The sequence below is a fragment of the Engystomops pustulosus genome, chromosome 9, assembly GCF_040894005.1.
Source record: "Engystomops pustulosus chromosome 9, aEngPut4.maternal, whole genome shotgun sequence".
NCBI lineage: Eukaryota > Metazoa > Chordata > Amphibia > Anura > Leptodactylidae > Engystomops > Engystomops pustulosus.
Window position 1 is genome coordinate 63,869,821 of NC_092419.1, and position 24,402 is coordinate 63,894,222.

At 45.2% G+C, this 24,402-nt stretch overlaps 74 pseudogenes; all 74 read left to right on the top strand.

The window, feature by feature from the left end:
* The first annotated feature begins 28 nt into the window (after positions 1-28).
* On the top strand, positions 29-147 carry LOC140079324 (5S ribosomal RNA; annotated as a pseudogene).
* Positions 148-782: 635 nt separating this feature from the next.
* On the top strand, positions 783-901 carry LOC140078341 (5S ribosomal RNA; annotated as a pseudogene).
* Positions 902-1,538: 637 nt separating this feature from the next.
* On the top strand, positions 1,539-1,657 carry LOC140086472 (5S ribosomal RNA; annotated as a pseudogene).
* A 69-nt stretch (positions 1,658-1,726) lies between these two features.
* LOC140079413 (5S ribosomal RNA) lies at positions 1,727-1,845 on the top strand (annotated as a pseudogene).
* A 70-nt stretch (positions 1,846-1,915) lies between these two features.
* On the top strand, positions 1,916-2,034 carry LOC140087681 (5S ribosomal RNA; annotated as a pseudogene).
* A 249-nt stretch (positions 2,035-2,283) lies between these two features.
* LOC140082086 (5S ribosomal RNA) lies at positions 2,284-2,402 on the top strand (annotated as a pseudogene).
* A 70-nt stretch (positions 2,403-2,472) lies between these two features.
* Positions 2,473-2,591, top strand: LOC140092708 (5S ribosomal RNA; annotated as a pseudogene).
* Positions 2,592-3,417: 826 nt separating this feature from the next.
* On the top strand, positions 3,418-3,536 carry LOC140085506 (5S ribosomal RNA; annotated as a pseudogene).
* Positions 3,537-3,606: 70 nt separating this feature from the next.
* On the top strand, positions 3,607-3,725 carry LOC140097171 (5S ribosomal RNA; annotated as a pseudogene).
* A 70-nt stretch (positions 3,726-3,795) lies between these two features.
* LOC140083066 (5S ribosomal RNA) lies at positions 3,796-3,914 on the top strand (annotated as a pseudogene).
* Positions 3,915-3,984: 70 nt separating this feature from the next.
* LOC140096471 (5S ribosomal RNA) lies at positions 3,985-4,103 on the top strand (annotated as a pseudogene).
* Positions 4,104-4,362: 259 nt separating this feature from the next.
* LOC140094529 (5S ribosomal RNA) lies at positions 4,363-4,481 on the top strand (annotated as a pseudogene).
* A 448-nt stretch (positions 4,482-4,929) lies between these two features.
* LOC140091012 (5S ribosomal RNA) lies at positions 4,930-5,048 on the top strand (annotated as a pseudogene).
* Positions 5,049-5,496: 448 nt separating this feature from the next.
* Positions 5,497-5,615, top strand: LOC140079279 (5S ribosomal RNA; annotated as a pseudogene).
* A 448-nt stretch (positions 5,616-6,063) lies between these two features.
* Positions 6,064-6,182, top strand: LOC140086705 (5S ribosomal RNA; annotated as a pseudogene).
* A 70-nt stretch (positions 6,183-6,252) lies between these two features.
* On the top strand, positions 6,253-6,371 carry LOC140096378 (5S ribosomal RNA; annotated as a pseudogene).
* A 70-nt stretch (positions 6,372-6,441) lies between these two features.
* Positions 6,442-6,560, top strand: LOC140082172 (5S ribosomal RNA; annotated as a pseudogene).
* Positions 6,561-6,630: 70 nt separating this feature from the next.
* Positions 6,631-6,749, top strand: LOC140092721 (5S ribosomal RNA; annotated as a pseudogene).
* Positions 6,750-6,819: 70 nt separating this feature from the next.
* Positions 6,820-6,938, top strand: LOC140097606 (5S ribosomal RNA; annotated as a pseudogene).
* Positions 6,939-7,395: 457 nt separating this feature from the next.
* LOC140095346 (5S ribosomal RNA) lies at positions 7,396-7,514 on the top strand (annotated as a pseudogene).
* Positions 7,515-7,773: 259 nt separating this feature from the next.
* LOC140087067 (5S ribosomal RNA) lies at positions 7,774-7,892 on the top strand (annotated as a pseudogene).
* Positions 7,893-7,962: 70 nt separating this feature from the next.
* LOC140083060 (5S ribosomal RNA) lies at positions 7,963-8,081 on the top strand (annotated as a pseudogene).
* Positions 8,082-8,151: 70 nt separating this feature from the next.
* On the top strand, positions 8,152-8,270 carry LOC140092733 (5S ribosomal RNA; annotated as a pseudogene).
* Positions 8,271-8,340: 70 nt separating this feature from the next.
* Positions 8,341-8,459, top strand: LOC140091013 (5S ribosomal RNA; annotated as a pseudogene).
* A 448-nt stretch (positions 8,460-8,907) lies between these two features.
* LOC140086637 (5S ribosomal RNA) lies at positions 8,908-9,026 on the top strand (annotated as a pseudogene).
* Positions 9,027-9,096: 70 nt separating this feature from the next.
* On the top strand, positions 9,097-9,215 carry LOC140092746 (5S ribosomal RNA; annotated as a pseudogene).
* An 826-nt stretch (positions 9,216-10,041) lies between these two features.
* On the top strand, positions 10,042-10,160 carry LOC140085507 (5S ribosomal RNA; annotated as a pseudogene).
* Positions 10,161-10,230: 70 nt separating this feature from the next.
* Positions 10,231-10,349, top strand: LOC140097173 (5S ribosomal RNA; annotated as a pseudogene).
* A 70-nt stretch (positions 10,350-10,419) lies between these two features.
* On the top strand, positions 10,420-10,538 carry LOC140083067 (5S ribosomal RNA; annotated as a pseudogene).
* Positions 10,539-10,608: 70 nt separating this feature from the next.
* LOC140088942 (5S ribosomal RNA) lies at positions 10,609-10,727 on the top strand (annotated as a pseudogene).
* A 448-nt stretch (positions 10,728-11,175) lies between these two features.
* On the top strand, positions 11,176-11,294 carry LOC140092758 (5S ribosomal RNA; annotated as a pseudogene).
* A 448-nt stretch (positions 11,295-11,742) lies between these two features.
* On the top strand, positions 11,743-11,861 carry LOC140091014 (5S ribosomal RNA; annotated as a pseudogene).
* Positions 11,862-12,309: 448 nt separating this feature from the next.
* On the top strand, positions 12,310-12,428 carry LOC140079280 (5S ribosomal RNA; annotated as a pseudogene).
* An 826-nt stretch (positions 12,429-13,254) lies between these two features.
* Positions 13,255-13,373, top strand: LOC140086706 (5S ribosomal RNA; annotated as a pseudogene).
* Positions 13,374-13,443: 70 nt separating this feature from the next.
* LOC140096379 (5S ribosomal RNA) lies at positions 13,444-13,562 on the top strand (annotated as a pseudogene).
* A 70-nt stretch (positions 13,563-13,632) lies between these two features.
* On the top strand, positions 13,633-13,751 carry LOC140086599 (5S ribosomal RNA; annotated as a pseudogene).
* A 70-nt stretch (positions 13,752-13,821) lies between these two features.
* On the top strand, positions 13,822-13,940 carry LOC140092770 (5S ribosomal RNA; annotated as a pseudogene).
* Positions 13,941-14,010: 70 nt separating this feature from the next.
* Positions 14,011-14,129, top strand: LOC140091015 (5S ribosomal RNA; annotated as a pseudogene).
* A 458-nt stretch (positions 14,130-14,587) lies between these two features.
* LOC140094963 (5S ribosomal RNA) lies at positions 14,588-14,706 on the top strand (annotated as a pseudogene).
* Positions 14,707-14,965: 259 nt separating this feature from the next.
* On the top strand, positions 14,966-15,084 carry LOC140087068 (5S ribosomal RNA; annotated as a pseudogene).
* Positions 15,085-15,154: 70 nt separating this feature from the next.
* Positions 15,155-15,273, top strand: LOC140083071 (5S ribosomal RNA; annotated as a pseudogene).
* Positions 15,274-15,343: 70 nt separating this feature from the next.
* On the top strand, positions 15,344-15,462 carry LOC140092782 (5S ribosomal RNA; annotated as a pseudogene).
* A 70-nt stretch (positions 15,463-15,532) lies between these two features.
* LOC140088943 (5S ribosomal RNA) lies at positions 15,533-15,651 on the top strand (annotated as a pseudogene).
* Positions 15,652-15,721: 70 nt separating this feature from the next.
* LOC140091016 (5S ribosomal RNA) lies at positions 15,722-15,840 on the top strand (annotated as a pseudogene).
* Positions 15,841-16,288: 448 nt separating this feature from the next.
* On the top strand, positions 16,289-16,407 carry LOC140083912 (5S ribosomal RNA; annotated as a pseudogene).
* Positions 16,408-16,477: 70 nt separating this feature from the next.
* On the top strand, positions 16,478-16,596 carry LOC140089110 (5S ribosomal RNA; annotated as a pseudogene).
* Positions 16,597-16,666: 70 nt separating this feature from the next.
* LOC140083083 (5S ribosomal RNA) lies at positions 16,667-16,785 on the top strand (annotated as a pseudogene).
* A 267-nt stretch (positions 16,786-17,052) lies between these two features.
* Positions 17,053-17,171, top strand: LOC140087683 (5S ribosomal RNA; annotated as a pseudogene).
* A 69-nt stretch (positions 17,172-17,240) lies between these two features.
* Positions 17,241-17,359, top strand: LOC140092795 (5S ribosomal RNA; annotated as a pseudogene).
* Positions 17,360-17,429: 70 nt separating this feature from the next.
* Positions 17,430-17,548, top strand: LOC140083095 (5S ribosomal RNA; annotated as a pseudogene).
* A 267-nt stretch (positions 17,549-17,815) lies between these two features.
* Positions 17,816-17,934, top strand: LOC140087684 (5S ribosomal RNA; annotated as a pseudogene).
* Positions 17,935-18,003: 69 nt separating this feature from the next.
* LOC140096070 (5S ribosomal RNA) lies at positions 18,004-18,122 on the top strand (annotated as a pseudogene).
* Positions 18,123-18,759: 637 nt separating this feature from the next.
* On the top strand, positions 18,760-18,878 carry LOC140083913 (5S ribosomal RNA; annotated as a pseudogene).
* Positions 18,879-18,948: 70 nt separating this feature from the next.
* LOC140094426 (5S ribosomal RNA) lies at positions 18,949-19,067 on the top strand (annotated as a pseudogene).
* A 70-nt stretch (positions 19,068-19,137) lies between these two features.
* On the top strand, positions 19,138-19,256 carry LOC140079281 (5S ribosomal RNA; annotated as a pseudogene).
* A 448-nt stretch (positions 19,257-19,704) lies between these two features.
* Positions 19,705-19,823, top strand: LOC140094099 (5S ribosomal RNA; annotated as a pseudogene).
* A 70-nt stretch (positions 19,824-19,893) lies between these two features.
* On the top strand, positions 19,894-20,012 carry LOC140095236 (5S ribosomal RNA; annotated as a pseudogene).
* Positions 20,013-20,081: 69 nt separating this feature from the next.
* LOC140092807 (5S ribosomal RNA) lies at positions 20,082-20,200 on the top strand (annotated as a pseudogene).
* Positions 20,201-20,270: 70 nt separating this feature from the next.
* Positions 20,271-20,389, top strand: LOC140091017 (5S ribosomal RNA; annotated as a pseudogene).
* Positions 20,390-20,837: 448 nt separating this feature from the next.
* On the top strand, positions 20,838-20,956 carry LOC140098434 (5S ribosomal RNA; annotated as a pseudogene).
* Positions 20,957-21,026: 70 nt separating this feature from the next.
* On the top strand, positions 21,027-21,145 carry LOC140092819 (5S ribosomal RNA; annotated as a pseudogene).
* An 826-nt stretch (positions 21,146-21,971) lies between these two features.
* LOC140086475 (5S ribosomal RNA) lies at positions 21,972-22,090 on the top strand (annotated as a pseudogene).
* A 69-nt stretch (positions 22,091-22,159) lies between these two features.
* Positions 22,160-22,278, top strand: LOC140079282 (5S ribosomal RNA; annotated as a pseudogene).
* A 70-nt stretch (positions 22,279-22,348) lies between these two features.
* LOC140089941 (5S ribosomal RNA) lies at positions 22,349-22,467 on the top strand (annotated as a pseudogene).
* Positions 22,468-22,537: 70 nt separating this feature from the next.
* LOC140086767 (5S ribosomal RNA) lies at positions 22,538-22,656 on the top strand (annotated as a pseudogene).
* A 70-nt stretch (positions 22,657-22,726) lies between these two features.
* Positions 22,727-22,845, top strand: LOC140083106 (5S ribosomal RNA; annotated as a pseudogene).
* Positions 22,846-22,914: 69 nt separating this feature from the next.
* LOC140083914 (5S ribosomal RNA) lies at positions 22,915-23,033 on the top strand (annotated as a pseudogene).
* Positions 23,034-23,103: 70 nt separating this feature from the next.
* On the top strand, positions 23,104-23,222 carry LOC140088128 (5S ribosomal RNA; annotated as a pseudogene).
* A 70-nt stretch (positions 23,223-23,292) lies between these two features.
* LOC140086476 (5S ribosomal RNA) lies at positions 23,293-23,411 on the top strand (annotated as a pseudogene).
* Positions 23,412-23,480: 69 nt separating this feature from the next.
* On the top strand, positions 23,481-23,599 carry LOC140092831 (5S ribosomal RNA; annotated as a pseudogene).
* Positions 23,600-23,669: 70 nt separating this feature from the next.
* Positions 23,670-23,788, top strand: LOC140091018 (5S ribosomal RNA; annotated as a pseudogene).
* Positions 23,789-23,858: 70 nt separating this feature from the next.
* Positions 23,859-23,977, top strand: LOC140082951 (5S ribosomal RNA; annotated as a pseudogene).
* A 69-nt stretch (positions 23,978-24,046) lies between these two features.
* On the top strand, positions 24,047-24,165 carry LOC140098875 (5S ribosomal RNA; annotated as a pseudogene).
* Positions 24,166-24,235: 70 nt separating this feature from the next.
* On the top strand, positions 24,236-24,354 carry LOC140087685 (5S ribosomal RNA; annotated as a pseudogene).
* Positions 24,355-24,402: the final 48 nt, after the last annotated feature.

Genomic DNA, 24,402 nt, shown 5'->3' on the forward strand with positions numbered 1-24,402 from the left:
AAAAGAAGGTTCAAATTGAACAGCTGCTGTCAACGGTCATTCTAAGCTGAATGTGCCTGCTCTCATCAGATCGCAGCAGCAATGCAGCTTAAGGCTTGGCAAGTACCAGCATGGGAGACTGGCTGGGAATCCCAAGTTCCGTTGACCTTTTTGAACCTGAAAATTGTGTTAGTTTCTCTATGAGATAGTATAAGAAGGTTCAAATTGAACAGCTGCTGTCAACGGCCATTCTAAGCTGAATGTGCCTGCTCTTGTCAGATCGCAGCAGCAATGCAGCTTAAGGCTTGGCAAGTACCAGCATGGGAGACTGGCTTGGAATCCCAAGTTCTGGTGACCTTTTTGAACCTGAAAATTGTGTTAGTTTCTATATGAGATAGTAAAAGAAGGTTCAAATTGAACAACTGCTGTCAACGGCCATTCTAAGCTGAATGTGCCTGAATGTGCCTGCTCTCGTCAGATCGCAGCAGCAATGCAGCGTAAGGCTTGGCAAGTACCAGCATGGGAGACTGGCTGGGAATTCCAAGTTCCGTTGACCTTTTTGAACCTGAAAATGTGTTAGTTTCTCTATGAGATAGTAAAAGAAGGTTCAAATTGAACACCTGCTGTCAACGGCCATTCTAAGCTGAATGTGCCTGCTCTCGTCAGATCGCAGCAGCGTAAGGCTTGGCAAGTACCAGCATGGGAGACTGGCTGGGAATTCCAAGTTCCGTTGACCTTTTTGAACCTGAAAATGTTAGTTTCTCTATGAGATAGTAAAAGAAGGTTCAAATTGAACAGCTGCTGTCAACGGCCATTCTAAGCTGAATGTTCCTGCTCTCGTCAGATCGCAGCAGCAATGCAGCTTAAGGCTTGGCAAGTACCAGCATGGGAGACTGGCTGGGAATCCCAAGTTCCGTTGACCTTTTTGAACCTGAAAATTGTGTTAGTTTCTCTATGAGATAGCAAAAGAAGGTTCAAATTGAACAGCTGCTGTCAACGGCCATTCTAAGCTGAATGTGCCTGCTCTTGTCAGATCGCAGCAGCAATGCAGCTTAAGGCTTGGCAAGTACCAGCATTGGAGACTGGCTGGGAATCCCAACTTCTGTTGACCTTTTTGAACCTGAAAATTGTGTTAGTTTCTCTATGAGATAGTATAAGAAGGTTCAAATTGAACAGCTGCTGTCAACTGCCATTCTAAGCTGAATGTGCCTGCTCTTGTCAGATCGCAGCAGCAATGCAGCTTAAGGCTTGGCAAGTACCAGCATGGGAGACTGGCTTGGAATCCCAAGTTCTGGTGACCTTTTTGAACCTGAAAATTGTGTTAGTTTCTATATGAGATAGTAGAAGAAGGTTCAAATTGAACAACTGCTGTCAACGGCCATTCTAAGCTGAATGTGTGTGCTCTTGTCAGATCGCAGCAGCGATGCAGCTTAAGGCTTGGCAAGTACCAGCATGGGAGACTGGCTGGGAATCCCAAGTTCTGTTGACCTTTTTGAACCTGAAAATTGTGTTAGTTTCTCTATGAGATAGTAAAAGAAGGTTCAAATTGAACAGCTGCTGTCAACGGCCATTCTAAGCTGAATGTGCCTGCTCTCGTCAGATCACAGCAGCAATGCAGCTTAAGGCTTGGCAAGTACCAGCATGGGAGACTGGCTGGGAATTCCAAGTTCCGTTGACCTTTTTGAACCTGAAAATGTGTTAGTTTCTCTATGAGATAGTAAAAGAAGGTTCAAATTGAACAGCTGCTGTCAACGGCCATTCTAAGCTGAATGTGCCTGCTCTCATCAGATCGCAGCAGCAATGCAGCTTAAGGCTTGGCAAGTACCAGCATGGGAGACTGGATGGGAATCCCAAGTTCCGTTGACCTTTTTGAACCTGAAAATTGTGTTAGTTTCTCTATGAGATAGCAAAAGAAGGTTCAAATTGAACAGCTGCTGTCAACGGCCATTCTAAGCTGAATGTGCCTGCTCTCGTCAGATCGCAGCAGCAATGCAGCGTAAGGCTTGGCAAGTACCAGCATGGGAGACTGGCTGGGAATTCCAAGTTCCGTTGACCTTTTTGAACCTGAAAATGTGTTAGTTTCTCTATGAGATAGTAAAAGAAGGTTCAAATTGAACACCTGCTGTCAACGGCCATTCTAAGCTGAATGTGCCTGCTCTCGTCAGATCGCAGCAGCGTAAGGCTTGGCAAGTACCAGCATGGGAGACTGGCTGGGAATTCCAAGTTCCGTTGACCTTTTTGAACCTGAAAATGTGTTAGTTTCTCTATGAGATAGTAAAAGAAGGTTCAAATTGAACAGCTGCTGTCAACGGCCATTCTAAGCTGAATGTGCCTGCTCTCGTCAGATCGCAGCAGCAATGCAGCTTAAGGCTTGGCAAGTACCAGCATGGGGGACTGGCTGGGAATCCCAAGTTCTGTTGACCTTTTTTAACTTGAAAATTGTGTTAGTTTCTCTATGAGATAGTAAAAGAAGGTTCAAATTGAACAGCTGCTGTCAACGGCCATTCTAAGCTGAATGTGCCTGCTCTCGTCAGATCGCAGCAGCAATGCAGCTTAAGGCTTGGCAAGTACCAGCATGGGAGACTGGCTGGGAATCCCAAGTTCCGTTGACCTTTTTGAACCTGAAAATTGTGTTAGTTTCTCTATGAGATAGCAAAAGAAGGTTCAAATTGAACAGCTGCTGTCAACGGCCATTCTAAGCTGAATGTGCCAGCTCTTGTCAGATCGCAGCAGCAATGCAACTTAAGGCTTGGCAAGTACCAGCATGGGAGACTGGCTGGGAATCCCAAGTTCCGTTGACCTTTTTGAACCTGAAAATTGTGTTAGTTTCTCTATGAGATAGCAAAAGAAGGTTCAAATTGAACAGCTGCTGTTAACGGCCATTCTAAGCTGAATGTGTGTGCTCTTGTCAGATCGCAGCAGCGATGCAGCTTAAGGCTTGGCAAGTACCAGCATGGGAGACTGGCTGGGAATCCCAAGTTCTGTTGACCTTTTTGAACCTGAAAATTGTGTTAGTTTCTCTATGAGATAGTAAAAGAAGGTTCAAATTGAACAGCTGCTGTCAACGGCCATTCTAAGCTGAATGTGCCTGCTCTTGTCAGATCGCAGCAGCAATGCAGCTTAAGGCTTGGCAAGTACCAGCATGGGAGACTGGCTTGGAATCCCAAGTTCTGGTGACCTTTTTGAACCTGAAAATTGTGTTAGTTTCTATATGAGATAGTAGAAGAAGGTTCAAATTGAACAACTGCTGTCAACGGCCATTCTAAGCTGAATGTGTGTGCTCTTGTCAGATCGCAGCAGCGATGCAGCTTAAGGCTTGGCAAGTACCAGCATGGGAGACTGGCTGGGAATCCCAAGTTCTGTTGACCTTTTTGAACCTGAAAATTGTGTTAGTTTCTCTATGAGATAGTAAAAGAAGGTTCAAATTGAACAGCTGCTGTCAACGGCAATTCTAAGCTGAATGTGCCTGCTCTCGTCAGATCGCAGCAGCAATGCAGCTTAAGGCTTGGCAAGTACCAGCATGGGAGACTGGCTGGGAATCCCAAGTTCTGTTGACCTTTTTGAACCTGAAAATCGTGTTAGTTTCTCCATGAGATAGTAAAAGAAGGTTCAAATTGAACAGCTGCTGTCAACGGCCATTCTAAGCTGAATGTGCGTGCTCTTGTCAGATCGCAGCAGCGATGCAGCTTAAGGCTTGGCAAGTACCAGCATGGGAGACTGGCTGGGAATCCCAAGTTCTGTTGACCTTTTTGAACTTGAAAATTGTTTTAGTTTCTCTATGAGATAGTAAAAGAAGGTTCAATTTGAAATGCTGCTGTCAACGGCTATTCTAAGCTGAATGTGCCTGCTCTCGTCAGATCGCAGCAGCAATGCAGCTTAAGGCTTGGCAAGTACTAGCATGGGAGACTGGCTGGGAATCCCAAGTTCTGTTGACCTTTTTGAACCTGAAAATTGTGTTAGTTTCTCTATGAGATAGCAAAAGAAGGTTCAAATTGAGCAGCTGCTGTCAACGGCCATTCTAAGATGAATGTGCCTGCTCTTGTCAGATCGCAGCAGCAATGCAGCTTAAGGCTTGGCAAGTACCAGCATGGGAGACTGGCTGGGAATCCCAAGTTCCGTTGACCTTTTTGAACCTGAAAATTGTGTTAGTTTCTCTATGAGATAGCAAAAGAAGGTTCAAATTGAACAGCTGCTGTCAACGGCCATTCTAAGCTGAATGTGCATGCTCTCGTCAGATAGCAGCAGCAATGCAGCTTAAGGCTTGGTAAGTATTAGCATGGGAGACTGGCTGGGAATCCCAAGTTCTGTTGACCTTTTTGAACCTGAAAATTGTGTTATTTTCTCCATGAGATAGCAAAAGAAGGTTCAAATTGAACAGCTGCTGTCAATGGCCATTCTGAGCTGAATGTGCGTGCTCTCGTCAGATCGCAGCAGCAATGCAGCTTAAGGCTTGACAAGTACCAGCATGGGAGACTGGCTGGGAATCCCAAGTTCCGTTGACCTTTTTGAACCTGAAAATTGTGTTAGTTTCTCTATGAGATAGTAAAAGAAGGTTCAAATTGAACAGCTGCTGTCAACGGCCATTCTAAGCTGAATGTGCGTGCTCTTGTCAGATCGCAGCAGTGATGCAGCTTAAGGCTTGGCAAGTACCAGCATGGGAGACTGGCTGGGAATCCCAAGTTCTGGTGACTTTTTTGAACCTGAAAATTGTGTTAGTTTCTCTATGAGATAGTAAAAGAAGGTTCAAATTGAACAGCTGCTGTCAACGGCCATTCTAAGCTGAATGTGCCTGCTTTCGTCAGATCGCAGCAGCAATGCAACTTAAGGCTTGGCAAGTACCAGCATGGGAGACTGGCTGGGAATCCCAAATTCCGTTGACCTTTTTGAACCTGAAAATTGTGTTAGTTTCTCTATGAGATAGCAAAAGAAGGTTCAAATTGAACAGCTGCTGTCAACGGCCATTCTAAGCTGAATGTGCCTGCTCTTGTCAGATCGCAGCAGCAATGCAGCTTAAGGCTTGGCAAGTACCAGCATGGGAGACTGGCTGGGAATCCCAAGTTCTGTTGACCTTTTTGAACCTGAAAATTGTGTTAGTTTCTCTATGAGATAGTAAAAGAAGGTTCAAATTGAACAGCTGCTGTCAACGGCCATTCTAAGCTGAATGTGCCTGCTCTTGTCAGATCGCAGCAGCAATGCAGCTTAAGGCTTGGCAAGTACCAGCATGGGAGACTGGCTTGGAATCCCAAGTTCTGGTGACCTTTTTGAACCTGAAAATTGTGTTAGTTTCTATATGAGATAGTAGAAGAAGGTTCAAATTGAACAACTGCTGTCAACGGCCATTCTAAGCTGAATGTGTGTGCTCTTGTCAAATCGCAGCAGCGATGCAGCTTAAGGCTTGGCAAGTACCAGCATGGGAGACTGGCTGGGAATCCCAAGTTCTGTTGACCTTTTTGAACCTGAAAATTGTATTAGTTTCTCTATGAGATAGTAAAAGAAGGTTCAAATTGAAGAGCTGCTGTCAACGGCCATTCTAAGCTGAATGTGCCTGCTCTCGTCAGATCGCAGCAGCAATGCAGCTTAAGGCTTGGCAAGTACCAGCATGGGAGACTGGCTGGGAATCCCAAGTTCTGTTGACCTTTTTGAACCTGAAAATTGTGTTAGTTTCTCTATGAGATAGTAAAAGAAGGTTCAAATTGAACAGCTGCTGTCAACGGCAATTCTAAGCTGAATGTGCCTGCTCTCGTCAGATCGCAGCAGCAATGCAGCTTAAGGCTTGGCAAGTACCAGCATGGGAGACTGGCTTGGAATCCCAAGTTCTGGTGACCTTTTTGAACCTGAAAATTGTGTTAGTTTCTATATGAGATAGTAGAAGAAGGTTCAAATTGAACAACTGCTGTCATCGGCCATTCTAAGCTGAATGTGTGTGCTCTTGTCAGATCGCAGCAGCGATGCAGCTTAAGGCTTGGCAAGTACCAGCATGGGAGACTGGCTGGGAATCCCAAGTTCTGTTGACCTTTTTGAACCTGAAAATTGTGTTAGTTTCTCTATGAGATAGTAAAAGAAGGTTCAAATTGAACAGCTGCTGTCAACGGCAATTCTAAGCTGAATGTCCCTGCTCTCGTCAGATCGCAGCAGCAATGCAGCTTAAGGCTTGGCAAGTACCAGCATGGGAGACTGGCTGGGAATCCCAAGTTCCGTTGACCTTTTTGAACCTGAAAATTGTGTTAGTTTCTCTATGAGATAGCAAAAGAAGGTTCAAATTGAACAGCTGCTGTCAACGGCCATTCTAAGCTGAATGTGCCTGCTCTTGTCAGATCGCAGCAGCAATGCAGCTTAAGGCTTGGCAAGTACCAGCATGGGGGTCTCGCTGGGAATCCCAAGTTCTGTTGACCTTTTTTAACCTGAAAATTGTGTTAGTTTCTCTATGAGATAGTAAAAGAAGGTTCAAATTGAACAGCTGCTGTCAGCGGCCATTCTAAGCTGAATGTGCCTGCTCTCGTCAGATCGCAGCAGCAATGCAGCTTAAGGCTTGGCAAGTACCAGCATGGGAGACTGGCTGGGAATTCCAAGTTCCGTTGACCTTTTTGAACCTGAAAATTGTGTTAGTTTCTCTATGAGATAGTAAAAGAAGGTTCAAATTGAACAGCTGCTGTCAACGGCCATTCTAAGCTGAATGTGCCTGCTCTCGTCAGATCGCAGCAGCAATGCAGCTTAAGGCTTGGCAAGTACCAGCATGGGAGACTGGCTGGGAATCCCAAGTTCCGTTGACCTTTTTGAACCTGAAAATTGTGTTAGTTTCTCTATGAGATAGCAAAAGAAGGTTCAAATTGAACAGCTGCTGTCAACGGCCATTCTAAGCTGAATGTGCCTGCTCTTGTCAGATTGCAGCAGCAATGCAGCTTAAGGCTTGGCAAGTACCAGCATGGGAGACTGGCTGGGAATCCCAAGTTCTGTTGACCTTTTTGAACCTGAAAATGTGTTAGTTTCTCTATGAGATAGTAAAAGAAGGTTCAAATTGAACAGCTGCTGTCAACGGCCATTCTAAGCTGAATGTGCCTGCTCTCGTCAGATCGCAGCAGCAATGCAGCGTAAGGCAGCTTAAGGCTTGGCAAGTACCAGCATGGGAGACTGGCTTGGAATCCCAAGTTCTGGTGACCTTTTTGAACCTGAAAATTGTGTTAGTTTCTATATGAGATAGTAGAAGAAGGTTCAAATTGAACAACTGCTGTCAACGGCCATTCTAAGCTGAATGTGTGTGCTCTTGTCAGATCGCAGCAGCGATGCAGCTTAAGGCTTGGCAAGTACCAGCATGGGAGACTGGCTGGGAATCCCAAGTTCTGTTGACCTTTTTGAACCTGAAAATTGTGTTAGTTTCTCTATGAGATAGTAAAAGAAGGTTCAAATTGAACAGCTGCTGTCAACGGCAATTCTAAGCTGAATGTGCCTGCTCTCGTCAGATCGCAGCAGCAATGCAGCTTAAGGCTTGGCAATTACCAGCATGGGAGACTGGCTGGGAATCCCAAGTTCCGTTGACCTTTTTGAACCTGAAAATTGTGTTAGTTTCTATATGAGATAGTAGAAGAAGGTTCAAATTGAACAACTGCTGTCAACGGCCATTCTAAGCTGAATGTGTGTGCTCTTGTCAGATCGCAGCAGCGATGCAGCTTAAGGCTTGGCAAGTACCAGCATGGGAGACTGGCTGGGAATCCCAAGTTCTGTTGACCTTTTTGAACCTGAAAATTGTGTTAGTTTCTCTATGAGATAGTAAAAGAAGGTTCAAATTGAACAGCTGCTGTCAACGGCCATTCTAAGCTGAATGTGCCTGCTCTCGTCAGATCGCAGCAGCAATGCAGCTTAAGGCTTGGCAAGTACCAGCATGGGGGTCTCGCTGGGAATCCCAAGTTCTGTTGACCTTTTTTAACCTGAAAATTGTGTTAGTTTCTCTATGAGATAGTAAAAGAAGGTTCAAATTGAACAGCTGCTGTCAACGGCCATTCTAAGCTGAATGTGCCTGCTCTCGTCAGATCGCAGCAGCAATGCAGCTTAAGGCTTGGCAAGTACCAGCATGGGAGACTGGCTGGGAATTCCAAGTTCCGTTGACCTTTTTGAACCTGAAAATTGTGTTAGTTTCTCTATGAGATAGTAAAAGAAGGTTCAAATTGAACAGCTGCTGTCAACGGCCATTCTAAGCTGAATGTGCCTGCTCTCGTCAGATCGCAGCAGCAATGCAGCTTAAGGCTTGGCAAGTACCAGCATGGGAGACTGGCTGGGAATCCCAAGTTCCGTTGACCTTTTTGAACCTGAAAATTGTGTTAGTTTCTCTATGAGATAGCAAAAGAAGGTTCAAATTGAACAGCTGCTGTCAACGGCCATTCTAAGCTGAATGTGCCTGCTCTTGTCAGATCGCAGCAGCAATGCAGCTTAAGGCTTGGCAAGTACCAGCATGGGAGACTGGCTGGGAATCCCAAGTTCTGTTGACCTTTTTGAACCTGAAAATTGTGTTAGTTTCTCTATGAGATAGTAAAAGAAGGTTCAAATTGAACAGCTGCTGTCAACGGCCATTCTAAGCTGAATGTGCCTGCTCTTGTCAGATCGCAGCAGCAATGCTGCTTAAGGCTTGGCAAATACCAGCATGGGAGACTGGCTTGGAATCCCAAGTTCTGGTGACCTTTTTGAACCTGAAAATTGTGTTAGTTTCTATATGAGATAGTAGAAGAAGGTTCAAATTGAACAACTGCTGTCAACGGCCATTCTAAGCTGAATGTGTGTGCTCTTGTCAGATCGCAGCAGCGATGCAGCTTAAGGCTTGGGAAGTACCAGCATGGGAGACTGGCTGGGAATCCCAAGTTCTGTTGACCTTTTTGAACCTGAAAATTGTGTTAGTTTCTCTATGAGATAGTAAAAGAAGGTTCAAATTGAACAGCTGCTGTCAACGGCAATTCTAAGCTGAATGTGCCTGCTCTCGTCAGATCGCAGCAGCAATGCAGCTTAAGGCTTGGCAAGTACCAGCATGGGGGACTGGCTGGGAATCCCAAGTTCTGTTGACCTTTTTTAACTTGAAAATTGTGTTAGTTTCTCTATGAGATAGTAAAAGAAGGTTCAAATTGAACAGCTGCTGTCAACGGCCATTCTAAGCTGAATGTGCCTGCTCTCGTCAGATCGCAGCAGCAATGCAGCTTAAGGCTTGGCAAGTACCAGCATGGGAGACTGGCTGGGAATCCCAAGTTCCGTTGACCTTTTTGAACCTGAAAATTGTGTTAGTTTCTCTATGAGATAGCAAAAGAAGGTTCAAATTGAACAGCTGCTGTCAACGGCCATTCTAAGCTGAATGTGCCAGCTCTTGTCAGATCGCAGCAGCAATGCAACTTAAGGCTTGGCAAGTACCAGCATGGGAGACTGGCTGGGAATCCCAAGTTCCGTTGACCTTTTTGAACCTGAAAATTGTGTTAGTTTCTCTATGAGATAGCAAAAGAAGGTTCAAATTGAACAACTGCTGTTAACGGCCATTCTAAGCTGAATGTGTGTGCTCTTGTCAGATCGCAGCAGCGATGCAGCTTAAGGCTTGGCAAGTACCAGCATGGGAGACTGGCTGGGAATCCCAAGTTCTGTTGACCTTTTTGAACCTGAAAATTGTGTTAGTTTCTCTATGAGATAGTAAAAGAAGGTTCAAATTGAACAGCTGCTGTCAACGGCCATTCTAAGCTGAATGTGCCTGCTCTTGTCAGATCGCAGCAGCAATGCAGCTTAAGGCTTGGCAAGTACCAGCATGGGAGACTGGCTTGGAATCCCAAGTTCTGGTGACCTTTTTGAACCTGAAAATTGTGTTAGTTTCTATATGAGATAGTAGAAGAAGGTTCAAATTGAACAACTGCTGTCAACGGCCATTCTAAGCTGAATGTGTGTGCTCTTGTCAGATCGCAGCAGCGATGCAGCTTAAGGCTTGGCAAGTACCAGCATGGGAGACTGGCTGGGAATCCCAAGTTCTGTTGACCTTTTTGAACCTGAAAATTGTGTTAGTTTCTCTATGAGATAGTAAAAGAAGGTTCAAATTGAACAGCTGCTGTCAACGGCAATTCTAAGCTGAATGTGCCTGCTCTCGTCAGATCGCAGCAGCAATGCAGCTTAAGGCTTGGCAAGTACCAGCATGGGAGACTGGCTGGGAATCCCAAGTTCTGTTGACCTTTTTGAACCTGAAAATCGTGTTAGTTTCTCCATGAGATAGTAAAAGAAGGTTCAAATTGAACAGCTGCTGTCAACGGCCATTCTAAGCTGAATGTGCGTGCTCTTGTCAGATCGCAGCAGCGATGCAGCTTAAGGCTTGGCAAGTACCAGCATGGGAGACTGGCTGGGAATCCCAAGTTCTGTTGACCTTTTTGAACTTGAAAATTGTTTTAGTTTCTCTATGAGATAGTAAAAGAAGGTTCAATTTGAAATGCTGCTGTCAACGGCTATTCTAAGCTGAATGTGCCTGCTCTCGTCAGATCGCAGCAGCAATGCAGCTTAAGGCTTGGCAAGTACTAGCATGGGAGACTGGCTGGGAATCCCAAGTTCTGTTGACCTTTTTGAACCTGAAAATTGTGTTAGTTTCTCTATGAGATAGCAAAAGAAGGTTCAAATTGAACAGCTGCTGTCAACGGCCATTCTAAGCTGAATGTGCCTGCTCTTGTCAGATCGCAGCAGCAATGCAGCTTAAGGCTTGGCAAGTACCAGCATGGGAGACTGGCTGGGAATCCCAAGTTCCGTTGACCTTTTTGAACCTGAAAATTGTGTTAGTTTCTCTATGAGATAGCAAAAGAAGGTTCAAATTGAACAGCTGCTGTCAACGGCCATTCTAAGCTGAATGTGCATGCTCTCGTCAGATAGCAGCAGCAATGCAGCTTAAGGCTTGGTAAGTATTAGCATGGGAGACTGGCTGGGAATCCCAAGTTCTGTTGACCTTTTTGAACCTGAAAATTGTGTTAGTTTCTCCATGAGATAGCAAAAGAAGGTTCAAATTGAACAGCTGCTGTCAATGGCCATTCTAAGCTGAATGTGCGTGCTCTTGTCAGATCGCAGCAGCGATGCAGCTTAAGGCTTGGCAAGTACCAGCATGGGAGACTGGCTGGGAATCCCAAGTTCTGTTGACCTTTTTGAACTTGAAAATTGTTTTAGTTTCTCTATGAGATAGTAAAAGAAGGTTCAATTTGAAATGCTGCTGTCAACGGCCATTCTAAGCTGAATGTGCCTGCTCTCGTCAGATCGCAGCAGCAATGCAGCTTAAGGCTTGGCAAGTACCAGCATGGGAGACTGGCTGGGAATCCCAAGTTCCGTTGACCTTTTTGAACCTGAAAATTGTGTTAGTTTCTCTATGAGATAGTAAAAGAAGGTTCAAATTGAACAGCTGCTGTCAACGGCCATTCTAAGCTGAATGTGCGTGCTCTTGTCAGATCGCAGCAGTGATGCAGCTTAAGGCTTGGCAAGTACCAGCATGGGAGACTGGCTGGGAATCCCAAGTTCTGGTGACTTTTTTGAACCTGAAAATTGTGTTAGTTTCTCTATGAGATAGTAAAAGAAGGTTCAAATTGAACAGCTGCTGTCAACGGCCATTCTAAGCTGAATGTGCCTGCTTTCGTCAGATCGCAGCAGCAATGCAACTTAAGGCTTGGCAAGTACCAGCATGGGAGACTGGCTGGGAATCCCAAATTCCGTTGACATTTTTGAACCTGAAAATTGTGTTAGTTTCTCTATGAGATAGCAAAAGAAGGTTCAAATTGAACAGCTGCTGTCAACGGCCATTCTAAGCTGAATGTGCCTGCTCTTGTCAGATCGCAGCAGCAATGCAGCTTAAGGCTTGGCAAGTACCAGCATGGGAGACTGGCTGGGAATCCCAAGTTCTGTTGACCTTTTTGAACCTGAAAATTGTGTTAGTTTCTCTATGAGATAGTAAAAGAAGGTTCAAATTGAACAGCTGCTGTCAACGGCCATTCTAAGCTGAATGTGCCTGCTCTTGTCAGATCGCAGCAGCAATGCAGCTTAAGGCTTGGCAAGTACCAGCATGGGAGACTGGCTTGGAATCCCAAGTTCTGGTGACCTTTTTGAACCTGAAAATTGTGTTAGTTTCTATATGAGATAGTAGAAGAAGGTTCAAATTGAACAACTGCTGTCAACGGCCATTCTAAGCTGAATGTGTGTGCTCTTGTCAAATCGCAGCAGCGATGCAGCTTAAGGCTTGGCAAGTACCAGCATGGGAGACTGGCTGGGAATCCCAAGTTCTGTTGACCTTTTTGAACCTGAAAATTGTATTAGTTTCTCTATGAGATAGTAAAAGAAGGTTCAAATTGAAGAGCTGCTGTCAACGGCCATTCTAAGCTGAATGTGCCTGCTCTCGTCAGATCGCAGCAGCAATGCAGCTTAAGGCTTGGCAAGTACCAGCATGGGAGACTGGCTGGGAATCCCAAGTTCTGTTGACCTTTTTGAACCTGAAAATTGTGTTAGTTTCTCTATGAGATAGTAAAAGAAGGTTCAAATTGAACAGCTGCTGTCAACGGCAATTCTAAGCTGAATGTGCCTGCTCTCGTCAGATCGCAGCAGCAATGCAGCTTAAGGCTTGGCAAGTACCAGCATGGGAGACTGGCTTGGAATCCCAAGTTCTGGTGACCTTTTTGAACCTGAAAATTGTGTTAGTTTCTATATGAGATAGTAGAAGAAGGTTCAAATTGAACAACTGCTGTCATCGGCCATTCTAAGCTGAATGTGTGTGCTCTTGTCAGATCGCAGCAGCGATGCAGCTTAAGGCTTGGCAAGTACCAGCATGGGAGACTGGCTGGGAATCCCAAGTTCTGTTGACCTTTTTGAACCTGAAAATTGTGTTAGTTTCTCTATGAGATAGTAAAAGAAGGTTCAAATTGAACAGCTGCTGTCAACGGCAATTCTAAGCTGAATGTGCCTGCTCTCGTCAGATCACAGCAGCAATGCAGCTTAAGGCTTGGCAATTACCAGCATGGGAGACTGGCTGGGAATCCCAAGTTCCGTTGACCTTTTTGAACCTGAAAATTGTGTTAGTTTCTATATGAGATAGTAGAAGAAGGTTCAAATTGAACAACTGCTGTCAACGGCCATTCTAAGCTGAATGTGTGTGCTCTTGTCAGATCGCAGCAGCGATGCAGCTTAAGGCTTGGCAAGTACCAGCATGGGAGACTGGCTGGGAATCCCAAGTTCTGTTGACCTTTTTGAACCTGAAAATTGTGTTAGTTTCTCTATGAGATAGTAAAAGAAGGTTCAAATTGAACAGCTGCTGTCAACGGCAATTCTAAGCTGAATGTCCCTGCTCTCGTCAGATCGCAGCAGCAATGCAGCTTAAGGCTTGGCAAGTACCAGCATGGGAGACTGGCTGGGAATCCCAAGTTCCGTTGACCTTTTTGAACCTGAAAATTGTGTTAGTTTCTCTATGAGATAGCAAAAGAAGGTTCAAATTGAACAGCTGCTGTCAACGGCCATTCTAAGCTGAATGTGCCTGCTCTTGTCAGATCGCAGCAGCAATGCAGCTTAAGGCTTGGCAAGTACCAGCATGGGGGTCTCGCTGGGAATCCCAAGTTCTGTTGACCTTTTTTAACCTGAAAATTGTGTTAGTTTCTCTATGAGATAGTAAAAGAAGGTTCAAATTGAACAGCTGCTGTCAGCGGCCATTCTAAGCTGAATGTGCCTGCTCTCGTCAGATCGCAGCAGCAATGCAGCTTAAGGCTTGGCAAGTACCAGCATGGGAGACTGGCTGGGAATTCCAAGTTTCGTTGACCTTTTTGAACCTGAAAATTGTGTTAGTTTCTCTATGAGATAGTAAAAGAAGGTTCAAATTGAACAGCTGCTGTCAACGGCCATTCTAAGCTGAATGTGCCTGCTCTCGTCAGATCGCAGCAGCAATGCAGCTTAAGGCTTGGCAAGTACCAGCATGGGAGACTGGCTGGGAATCCCAAGTTCCGTTGACCTTTTTGAACCTGAAAATTGTGTTAGTTTCTCTATGAGATAGCAAAAGAAGGTTCAAATTGAACAGCTGCTGTCAACGGCCATTCTAAGCTGAATGTGCCTGCTCTTGTCAGATCGCAGCAGCAATGCAGCTTAAGGCTTGGCAAGTACCAGCATGGGAGACTGGCTGGGAATCCCAAGTTCTGTTGACCTTTTTGAACCTGAAAATTGTGTTAGTTTCTCTATGAGATAGTAAAAGAAGGTTCAAATTGAACAGCTGCTGTCAACGGCCATTCTAAGCTGAATGTGCCTGCTCTCGTCAGATCGCAGCAGCAATGCAGCGTAAGGCAGCTTAAGGCTTGGCAAGTACCAGCATGGGAGACTGGCTTGGAATCCCAAGTTCTGGTGACCTTTTTGAACCTGAAAATTGTGTTAGTTTCTATATGAGATAGTAGAAGAAGGTTCAAATTGAACAACTGCTGTCAACGGCCATTCTAAGCTGAATGTGTGTGCTCTTGTCAGATCGCAGCAGCGATGCAGCTTAAGGCTTGGCAAGTACCAGCATGGGAGACTGGCTGGGAATCCCAAGTTCTGTTGACCTTTTTGAACCTGAAAATTGTGTTAGTTTCTCTATGAGATAGTAAAAGAAGGTTCAAATTGAACAGCTGCTGTCAACGGCAATTCTAAGCTGAATGTGCCTGCTCTCGTCAGATCGCAGCAACAATGCAGCTTAAGGCTTGGCAATTACCAGCATGGGAGACTGGCTGGGAATCCCAAGTTCCGTTGACCTTTTTGAACCTGAAAATTGTGTTAGTTTCTATATGAGATAGTAGAAGAAGGTTCAAATTGAACAACTGCTGTCAACGGCCATTCTAAGCTGAATGTGTGTGCTCTTGTCAGATCGCAGCAGCGATGCAGCTTAAGGCTTGGCAAGTACCAGCATGGGAGACTGGCTGGGAATCCCAAGTTCTGTTGACCTTTTTGAACCTGAAAATTGTGTTAGTTTCTCTATGAGATAGTAAAAGAAGGTTCAAATTGAACAGCTGCTGTCAACGGCCATTCTAAGCTGAATGTGCCTGCTCTCGTCAGATCGCAGCAGCAATGCAGCTTAAGGCTTGGCAAGTACCAGCATGGGGGTCTCGCTGGGAATCCCAAGTTCTGTTGACCTTTTTTAACCTGAAAATTGTGTTAGTTTCTCTATGAGATAGTAAAAGAAGGTTCAAATTGAACAGCTGCTGTCAACGGCCATTCTAAGCTGAATGTGCCTGCTCTCGTCAGATCGCAGCAGCAATGCAGCTTAAGGCTTGGCAAGTACCAGCATGGGAGACTGGCTGGGAATTCCAAGTTCCGTTGACCTTTTTGAACCTGAAAATTGTGTTAGTTTCTCTATGAGATAGTAAAAGAAGGTTCAAATTGAACAGCTGCTGTCAACGGCCATTCTAAGCTGAATGTGCCTGCTCTCGTCAGATCGCAGCAGCAATGCAGCTTAAGGCTTGGCAAGTACCAGCATGGGAGACTGGCTGGGAATCCCAAGTTCCGTTGACCTTTTTGAACCTGAAAATTGTGTTAGTTTCTCTATGAGATAGCAAAAGAAGGTTCAAATTGAACAGCTGCTGTCAACGGCCATTCTAAGCTGAATGTGCCTGCTCTTGTCAGATCGCAGCAGCAATGCAGCTTAAGGCTTGGCAAGTACCAGCATGGGAGACTGGCTGGGAATCCCAAGTTCCGTTGACCTTTTTGAACCTGAAAATTGTGTTAGTTTCTCTATGAGATAGCAAAAGAAGGTTCAAATTGAACAGCTGCTGTCAACGGCCATTCTAAGCTGAATGTGCCTGCTCTTGTCAGATCGCAGCAGCAATGCAGCTTAAGGCTTGGCAAGTACCAGCATGGGAGACTGGCTGGGAATCCCAAGTTCTGTTGACCTTTTTGAACCTGAAAATTGTGTTAGTTTCTCTATGAGATAGTAAAAGAAGGTTCAAATTGAACAGCTGCTGTCAACGGCCATTCTAAGCTGAATGTGCCTGCTCTTGTCAGATCGCAGCAGCAATGCTGCTTAAGGCTTGGCAAATACCAGCATGGGAGACTGGCTTGGAATCCCAAGTTCTGGTGACCTTTTTGAACCTGAAAATTGTGTTAGTTTCTATATGAGATAGTAGAAGAAGGTTCAAATTGAACAACTGCTGTCAACGGCCATTCTAAGCTGAATGTGTGTGCTCTTGTCAGATCGCAGCAGCGATGCAGCTTAAGGCTTGGGAAGTACCAGCATGGGAGACTGGCTGGGAATCCCAAGTTCTGTTGACCTTTTTGAACCTGAAAATTGTGTTAGTTTCTCTATGAGATAGTAAAAGAAGGTTCAAATTGAACAGCTGCTGTCAACGGCAATTCTAAGCTGAATGTGCCTGCTCTCGTCAGATCGCAGCAGCAATGCAGCTTAAGGCTTGGCAAGTACCAGCATGGGAGACTGGCTGGGAATCCCAAGTTCCGTTGACCTTTTTGAACCTGAAAATTGTGTTAGTTTCTCCATGAGATAGCAAAAGAAGGTTTAAATTGAACAGCTGCTGTCAACTGCCATTCTAAGCTGAATGTGCCTGCTCTCGTCAGATCGCAGCAGCAATGCAGCTTAAGGCTTGGCAAGTACCAGCATGGGAGACTGGCTGGGAATCCCAAGTTCTGTTGACCTTTTTTAACCTGAAAATTGTGTTAGTTTCTCTATGAGATAGTAAAAGAAGGTTCAAATTGAACAGCTGCTGTCAACGGCCATTCTAAGCTGAATGTGCCTGCTCTCGTCAGATCGCAGCAGCAATGCAGCTTAAGGCTTGGCAAGTACCAGCATGGGAGACTGGCTGGGAATTCCAAGTTCCGTTGACCTTTTTGAACATGAAAATGTGTTAGTTTCTCTATGAGATAGTAAAAGAAGGTTCAAATTGAACAGCTGCTGTCAACGGCCATTCTAAGCTGAATGTGCCTGCTCTCGTCAGATCGCAGCAGCAATGCAGCGTAAGGCAGCGTAAGGCTTGGCAAGTACCAGCATGGGAGACTGGCTGGGAATTCCAAGTTCCGTTGACCTTTTTGAACCTGAAAATGTGTTAGTTTCTCTATGAGATAGTAAAAGAAGGTTCAAATTGAACAGCTGCTGTCAACGGCCATTCTAAGCTGAATGTGCCTGCTCTCGTCAGATCGCAGCAGCAATGCAGCGTAAGGCTTGGCAAGTACCAGCATGGGAGACTGGCTGGGAATTCCAAGTTCCGTTGACCTTTTTGAACCTGAAAATGTGTTAGTTTCTCTATGAGATAGTAAAAGAAGGTTCAAATTGAACAGCTGCTGTCAACGGCCATTCTAAGCTGAATGTGCCTGCTCTCGTCAGATCGCAGCAGCAATGCAGCTTAAGGCTTGGCAAGTACCAGCATGGGAGACTGGCTGGGAATCCCAAGTTCCGTTGACCTTTTTGAACCTGAAAATTGTGTTAGTTTCTCTATGAGATAGTAAAAGAAGGTTCAAATTGAACAGCTGCTGTCAACGGCCATTCTAAGCTGAATGTGCCTGCTCTCGTCAGATCGCAGCAGCAATGCAGCTTAAGGCTTGGCAAGTACCAGCATGGGAGACTGGCTGGGAATTCCAAGTTCCGTTGACCTTTTTGAACCTGAAAATGTGTTAGTTTCTCTATGAGATAGTAAAAGAAGGTTCAAATTGAACAGCTGCTGTCAACGGCCATTCTAAGCTGAATGTGCCTGCTCTCGTCAGATCGCAGCAGCAATGCAGCGTAAGGCAGCGTAAGGCTTGGCAAGTACCAGCATGGGAGACTGGCTGGGAATTCCAAGTTCCGTTGACCTTTTTGAACCTGAAAATGTGTTAGTTTCTCTATGAGATAGTAAAAGAAGGTTCAAATTGAACAGCTGCTGTCAACGGCCATTCTAAGCTGAATGTGCCTGCTCTCGTCAGATCGCAGCAGCAATGCAGCGTAAGGCTTGGCAAGTACCAGCATGGGAGACTGGCTGGGAATTCCAAGTTCCGTTGACCTTTTTGAACCTGAAAATGTGTTAGTTTCTCTATGAGATAGTAAAAGAAGGTTCAAATTGAACAGCTGCTGTAAACGGCCATTCTAAGCTGAATGTGCCTGCTCTCGTCAGATCGCAGCAGCAATGCAGCTTAAGGCTTGGCAAGTACCAGCATGGGAGACTGGCTGGAAATCCCAAGTTCCGTTGACCTTTTTGAACCTGAAAATTGTGTTAGTTTCTCTATGAGATAGCAAAAGAAGGTTCAAATTAAACAGCTGCTGTCAAGGGCCATTCTAAGCTGAATGTGCCTGCTCTTGTCAGATCGCAGCAGCAATGCAGCTTAAGGCTTGGCAAGTACCAGCATGGGAGACTGGCTTGGAATACCAAGTTCTGGTGACCTTTTTGAACCTGAAAATTGTGTTAGTTTCTATATGAGATAGTAGAAGAAGGTTCAAATTGAACAACTGCTGTCAACGGCCATTCTAAGCTGAATGTGTGTGCTCTTGTCAGATCGCAGCAGCGATGCAGCTTAAGGCTTGGCAAGTACCAGCATGGGAGACTGGCTAGGAATCCCAAGTTCCGTTGACCTTTTTGAACCTGAAAATTGTGTTAGTTTCTCTATGAGATAGCAAAAGAAGGTTCAAATTGAACAGCTGCTGTCAACGGCCATTCTAAGCTGAATGTGCCTGCTCTCGTCAGATCGCAGCAGCAATGCAGCATAAGGCTTGGCAAGTACCAGCATGGGAGACTGGCTGGGAATCCCAATTTCTGTTGACCTTTTTTAACCTGAAAATTGTGTTAGTTTCTCTATGAGATAGTAAAAGAAGGTTCAAATTGAACAGCTGCTGTCAACGGCAATTCTAAGCTGAATGTGCCTGCTCTCGTCAGATCGCAGCAGCAATGCAGCTTAAGGCTTGGCAAGTACCAGCATGGGAGACTGGCTGGGAATCCCAAGTTCCGTTGACCTGTTTGAACCTGAAAATTGTGTTAGTTTCTCTATGAGATAGCAAAAGAAGGTTCAAATTAAACAGCTGCTGTCAACGGCAATTCTAAGCTGAATGTGCCTGCTCTTGTCAGATCGCAGCAGCAATGCAGCTTAAGGCTTGGCAAGTACCAGCATGGGAGACTGGCTGGGAATCCCAAGTTCCGTTGACCTGTTTGAACCTGAAAATTGTGTTAGTTTCTCTATGAGATAGCAAAAGAAGGTTCAAATTGAACAGCTGCTGTCAACGGCCATTCTAAGCTGAATGTGCCTGCTCTCGTCAGATCGCAGCAGCAATGCAGCTTAAGGCTTGGCAAGTACCAGCATGGGAGACTGGCTGGGAATCCCAAGTTCTGTTGACCTTTTTTAACCTGAAAATTGTGTTACTTTCTCTATGAGATAGTAAAAGAAGGTTCAAATTGAACAGCTGCTGTCAACGGCCATTCTAAGCTGAATGTGCCTGCTCTTGTCAGATCGCAGCAGCAATGCAGCTTAAGGCTTGGCAAGTACCAGCATGGGAGACTGGCTTGGAATCCCAAGTTCTGGTGACCTTTTTGAACCTGAAAATTGTGTTAGTTTCTATATGAGATAGTAGAAGAAGGTTCAAATTGAACAACTGCTGTCAACGGCCATTCTAAGCTGAATGTGTGTGCTCTTGTCAGATCGCAGCAGCGATGCAGCTTAAGGCTTGGCAAGTACCAGCATGGGAGACTGGCTGGGAATCCCAAGTTCTGTTGACCTTTTTGAACCTGAAACCTGTGTTAGTTTCTCTATGAGATAGTAAAAGAAGGTTCAAATTGAACAGCTGCTGTCAACGGCAATTCTAAGCTGAATGTGCCTGCTCTCGTCAGATCGCAGCAGCAATGCAGCTTAAGGCTTGGCAAGTACCAGCATGGGAGACTGGCTGGGAATCCCAAGTTCCATTGACCTTTTTGAACCTGAAAATTGTGTTAGTTTCTCTATGAGATAGCAAAAGAAGGTTCAAATTGAACAGCTGCTGTCAACGGCCATTCTAAGCTGAATGTGCCTGCTCTCGTCAGAGCGCAGCAGCAATGCAGCTTAAGGCTTGGCAAGTACCAGCATGGGGGACTGGCTGGGAATCCCAAGTTCTATTGACCTTTTTGAACCTGAAAATTGTGTCATTTCTCTATGAGATAGCAAAAGAAGGTTCAAATTGAACAGCTGCTGTCAACGGCCATTCTAAGCTGAATGTGCCTGCTCTCGTCAGATCGCAGCAGCAATGCAGCTTAAGGCTTGGCAAGTACCAGCATGGGAGACTGGCTGGGAATCCCAAGTTCCGTTGACCTTTTTGAACCTGAAAATTGTGTTAGGTTCTCTATGAGATAGCAAAAGAAGGTTCAAATTGAACAGCTGCTGTCAACGGCCATTCTAAGCTGAATGTGCCTGCTCTTGTCAGATCGCAGCAGCAATGCAGCTTAAGGCTTGGCAAGTACCAGCATGGGAGACTGGCTGGGAATCCCAAGTTCTGTTGACCTTTTTGAACCTGAAAATTGTGTTAGTTTCTCTATGAGATAGTAAAAGAAGGTTCAAATTGAACAGCTGCTGTCAACGGCCATTCTAAGCTGAATGTGCCTGCTCTTGTCAGATCGCAGCAGCAATGCAGCTTAAGGCTTGGCAAGTACCAGCATGGGAGACTGGCTTGGAATCCCAAGTTCTGGTGACCTTTTTGAACCTGAAAATTGTGTTAGTTTCTATATGAGATAGTAGAAGAAGGTTCAAATTGAACAACTGCTGTCAACGGCCATTCTAAGCTGAATGTGTGTGCTCTTGTCAGATCGCAGCAGCGATGCAGCTTAAGGCTTGGCAAGTACCAGCATGGGAGACTGGCTGGGAATCCCAAGTTCTGTTGACCTTTTTGAACCTGAAAATTGTGTTAGTTTCTCTATGAGATAGTAAAAGAAGGTTCAAATTGAACAGCTGCTGTCAACGGCAATTCTAAGCTGAATGTGCCTGCTCTCGTCAGATTGCAGCAGCAATGCAGCTTAAGGCTTGGCAAGTACAAGCATGGGAGACTGGCTGGGAATCCCAAGTTCCGTTGACCTTTTTGAACCTGAAAATTGTGTTAGTTTCTCTATGAGATAGCAAAAGAAGGTTCAAATTGAACAGCTGCTGTCAACGGCCATTCTAAGCTGAATGTGCCTGCTCTCGTCAGATCGCAGCAGCAATGCAGCTTAAGGCTTGGCAAGTACCAGCATGGGAGACTGGCTGGGAATCCCAAGTTCCGTTGACCTTTTTGAACCTGAAAATTGTGTTAGTTTCTCTATGAGATAGCAAAAGAAGGTTCAAATTGAACAGCTGCTGTCAACAGCCATTCTAAGCTGAATGTGCCTGCTCTTGTCAGATCGCAGCAGCAATGCAGCTTAAGGCTTGGCAAGTACCAGCATGGGAGACTGGCTGGGAATCCCAAGTTCTCTTGACCTTTTTGAACCTGAAAATTGTGTTAGTTTCTCTATGAGATAGTAAAAGAAGGTTCAAATTGAACAGCTGCTGTCAACGGCCATTCTAAGCTGAATGTGCCTGCTCTAGTCAGATCGCAGCAGCAATGCAGCTTAAGGCTTGGCAAGTACCAGCATGGGAGACTGGCTTGGAATCCCAAGTTCTGGTGACCTTTTTGAACCTGAAAATTGTGTTAGTTTCTATATGAGATAGTAGAAGAAGGTTCAAATTGAACAACTGCTGTCAACGGCCATTCTAAGCTGAATGTGTGTGCTCTTGTCAGATCGCAGCAGCGATGCAGCTTAAGGCTTGGCAAGTACCAGCATGGGAGACTGGCTGGGAATCCCAAGTTCTGTTGACCTTTTTGAACCTGAAAATTGTGTTAGTTTCTCTATGAGATAGTAAAAGAAGGTTCAAATTGAACAGCTGCTGTCAACGTCAATTCTAAGCTGAATGTGCCTGCTCTCGTCAGCTTGCAGCAGCAATGCAGCTTAAGGCTTGGCAAGTACAAGCATGGGAGACTGGCTGGGAATCCCAAGTTCCGTTGACCTTTTTGAACCTGAAAATTGTGTTAGTTTCTCTATGAGATAGCAAAAGAAGGTTCAAATTGAACAGCTGCTGTCAACGGCCATTCTAAGCTGAATGTGCCTGCTCTCGTCAGATCACAGCAGCAATGCAGCTTAAGGCTTGGCAAGTACCAGCATGGGAGACTGGCTGGGAATTCCAAGTTCCGTTGACCTTTTTGAACCTGAAAATGTGTTAGTTTCTCTATGAGATAGTAAAAGAAGGTTCAAATTGAACAGCTGCTGTCAACGGCCATTCTAAGCTGAATGTGCCTGCTCTCGTCAGATCGCAGCAGCAATGCAGCTTAAGGCTTGGCAAGTACCAGCATGGGAGACTGGCTGGGAATCCCAAGTTCTGTTGACCTTTTTGAACCTGAAAATTGTGTTAGTTTCTCTATGAGATAGTAAAAGAAGGTTCAAATTGAACAGCTGCTGTCAACGGCAATTCTAAGCTGAATGTGCCTGCTCTCGTCAGATCGCAGCAGCAATGCAGCTTAAGGCTTGGCAAGTACCAGCATGGGAGACTGGCTGGGAATCCCAAGTTTCGTTGACCTTTTTGAACCTGAAAATTGTGTTAGTTTCTCTATGAGATAGCAAAAGAAGGTTCAAATTGAACAGCTGCTGTCAACGGCCATTCTAAGCTGAATGTGCCTGCTCTCGTCAGATCGCAGCAGCAATGCAGCTTAAGGCTTGGCAAGTACCAGCATGGGAGACTGGCTGGGAATCCTAAGTTCTGTTGACCTTTTTGAACCTTAAAATTGTGTTAGTTTCTCTATGAGATAGTAAAAGAAGGTTCAAATTGAACAGCTGCTGTCAACGGCCATTCTAAGCTGAATGTGCCTGCTCTCGTCAGATCGCAGCAGCAATGCAGCTTAAGGCTTGGCAAGTACCAGCATGGGAGACTGGCTGGGAATTCCAAGTTCCGTTGACCTTTTTGAACCTGAAAATGTGTTAGTTTCTCTATCAGATAGTAAAAGAAGGTTCAAATTGAACAGCTGCTGTCAACGGCAATTCTAAGCTGAATGTGCCTGCTCTCGTCAGATCGCAGCAGCAATGCAGCTTAAGGCTTGGCAAGTACCAGCATGGGAGACTGGCTGGGAATCCCAAGTTCCGTTGACCTTTTTGAACCTGAAAATTGTGTTAGTTTCTCTATGAGATAGCAAAAGAAGGTTCAAATTGAACAGCTGCTGTCAACGGCCCTTCTAAGCTGAATGTGCCTGCTCTCGTCAGATCGCAGCAGCAATGCAGCTTAAGGCTTGGCAAGTACCAGCATGGGGGACTGGCTGGGAATCCCAAGTTCCGTTGACCTTTTTTAACCTGAAAATTGTGTTAGTTTCTCTATGAGATAGTAAAAGAAGGTTCAAATTGAACAGCTGCTGTCAACGGCCATTCTAAGCTGAATGTGCCTGCTCTCGTCAGATCACAGCAGCAATGCAGCTTAAGGCTTGGCAAGTACCAGCATGGGAGACTGGCTGGGAATTCCAAGTTCCGTTGACCTTTTTGAACCTGAAAATGTGTTAGTTTCTCTATGAGATAGTAAAAGAAGGTTCAAATTGAACAGCTGCTGTCAACGGCCATTCTAAGCTGAATGTGCCTGCTCTCGTCAGATCGCAGCAGCAATGCAGCTTAAGGCTTGGCAAGTACCAGCATGGGAGACTGGCTGGGAATCCCAAGTTCCGTTGACCTTTTTGAACCTGAAAATTGTGTTAGATTCTCTATGAGATAGCAAAAGAAGGTTCAAATTGAACAGCTGCTGTCAACGGCCATTCTAAGCTGAATGTGCCTGCTCTTGTCAGATCGCAGCAGCAATGCAGCTTAAGGCTTGGCAAGTACCAGCATGGGAGACTGGCTGGGAATCCCAAGTTCTGTTGACCTTTTTGAACCTGAAAATTGTGTTAGTTTCTCTATGAGATAGTAAAAGAAGGTTCAAATTGAACAGCTGCTGTCAACGGCCATTCTAAGCTGAATGTGCCTGCTCTCGTCAGATCGCAGCAGCAATGCAGCTTAAGGCTTGGCAAGTACCAGCATGGGAGACTGGCTGGGAATTCCAAGTTTCGTTGACCTTTTTGAACCTGAAAATGTGTTAGTTTCTCTATGAGATAGTAAAAGAAGGTTCAAATTGAACAGCTGCTGTCAACGGCCATTCTAAGCTGAATGTGCCTGCTCTCATCAGATCGCAGCAGCAATGCAGCTTAAGGCTTGGCAAGTACCAGCATGGGAGACTGGCTGGGAATCCCAAGTTCCGTTGACCTTTTTGAACCTGAAAATTGTGTTAGTTTCTCTATGAGATAGCAAAAGAAGGTTCAAATTGAACAGCTGCTGTCAACGGCCATTCTAAGCTGAATGTGCCTGCTCTCGTCAGATCGCAGCAGCAATGCAGCGTAAGGCTTGGCAAGTACCAGCATGGGAGACTGGCTGGGAATTCCAAGTTCCGTTGACCTTTTTGAACCTGAAAATGTGTTAGTTTCTCTATGAGATAGTAAAAGAA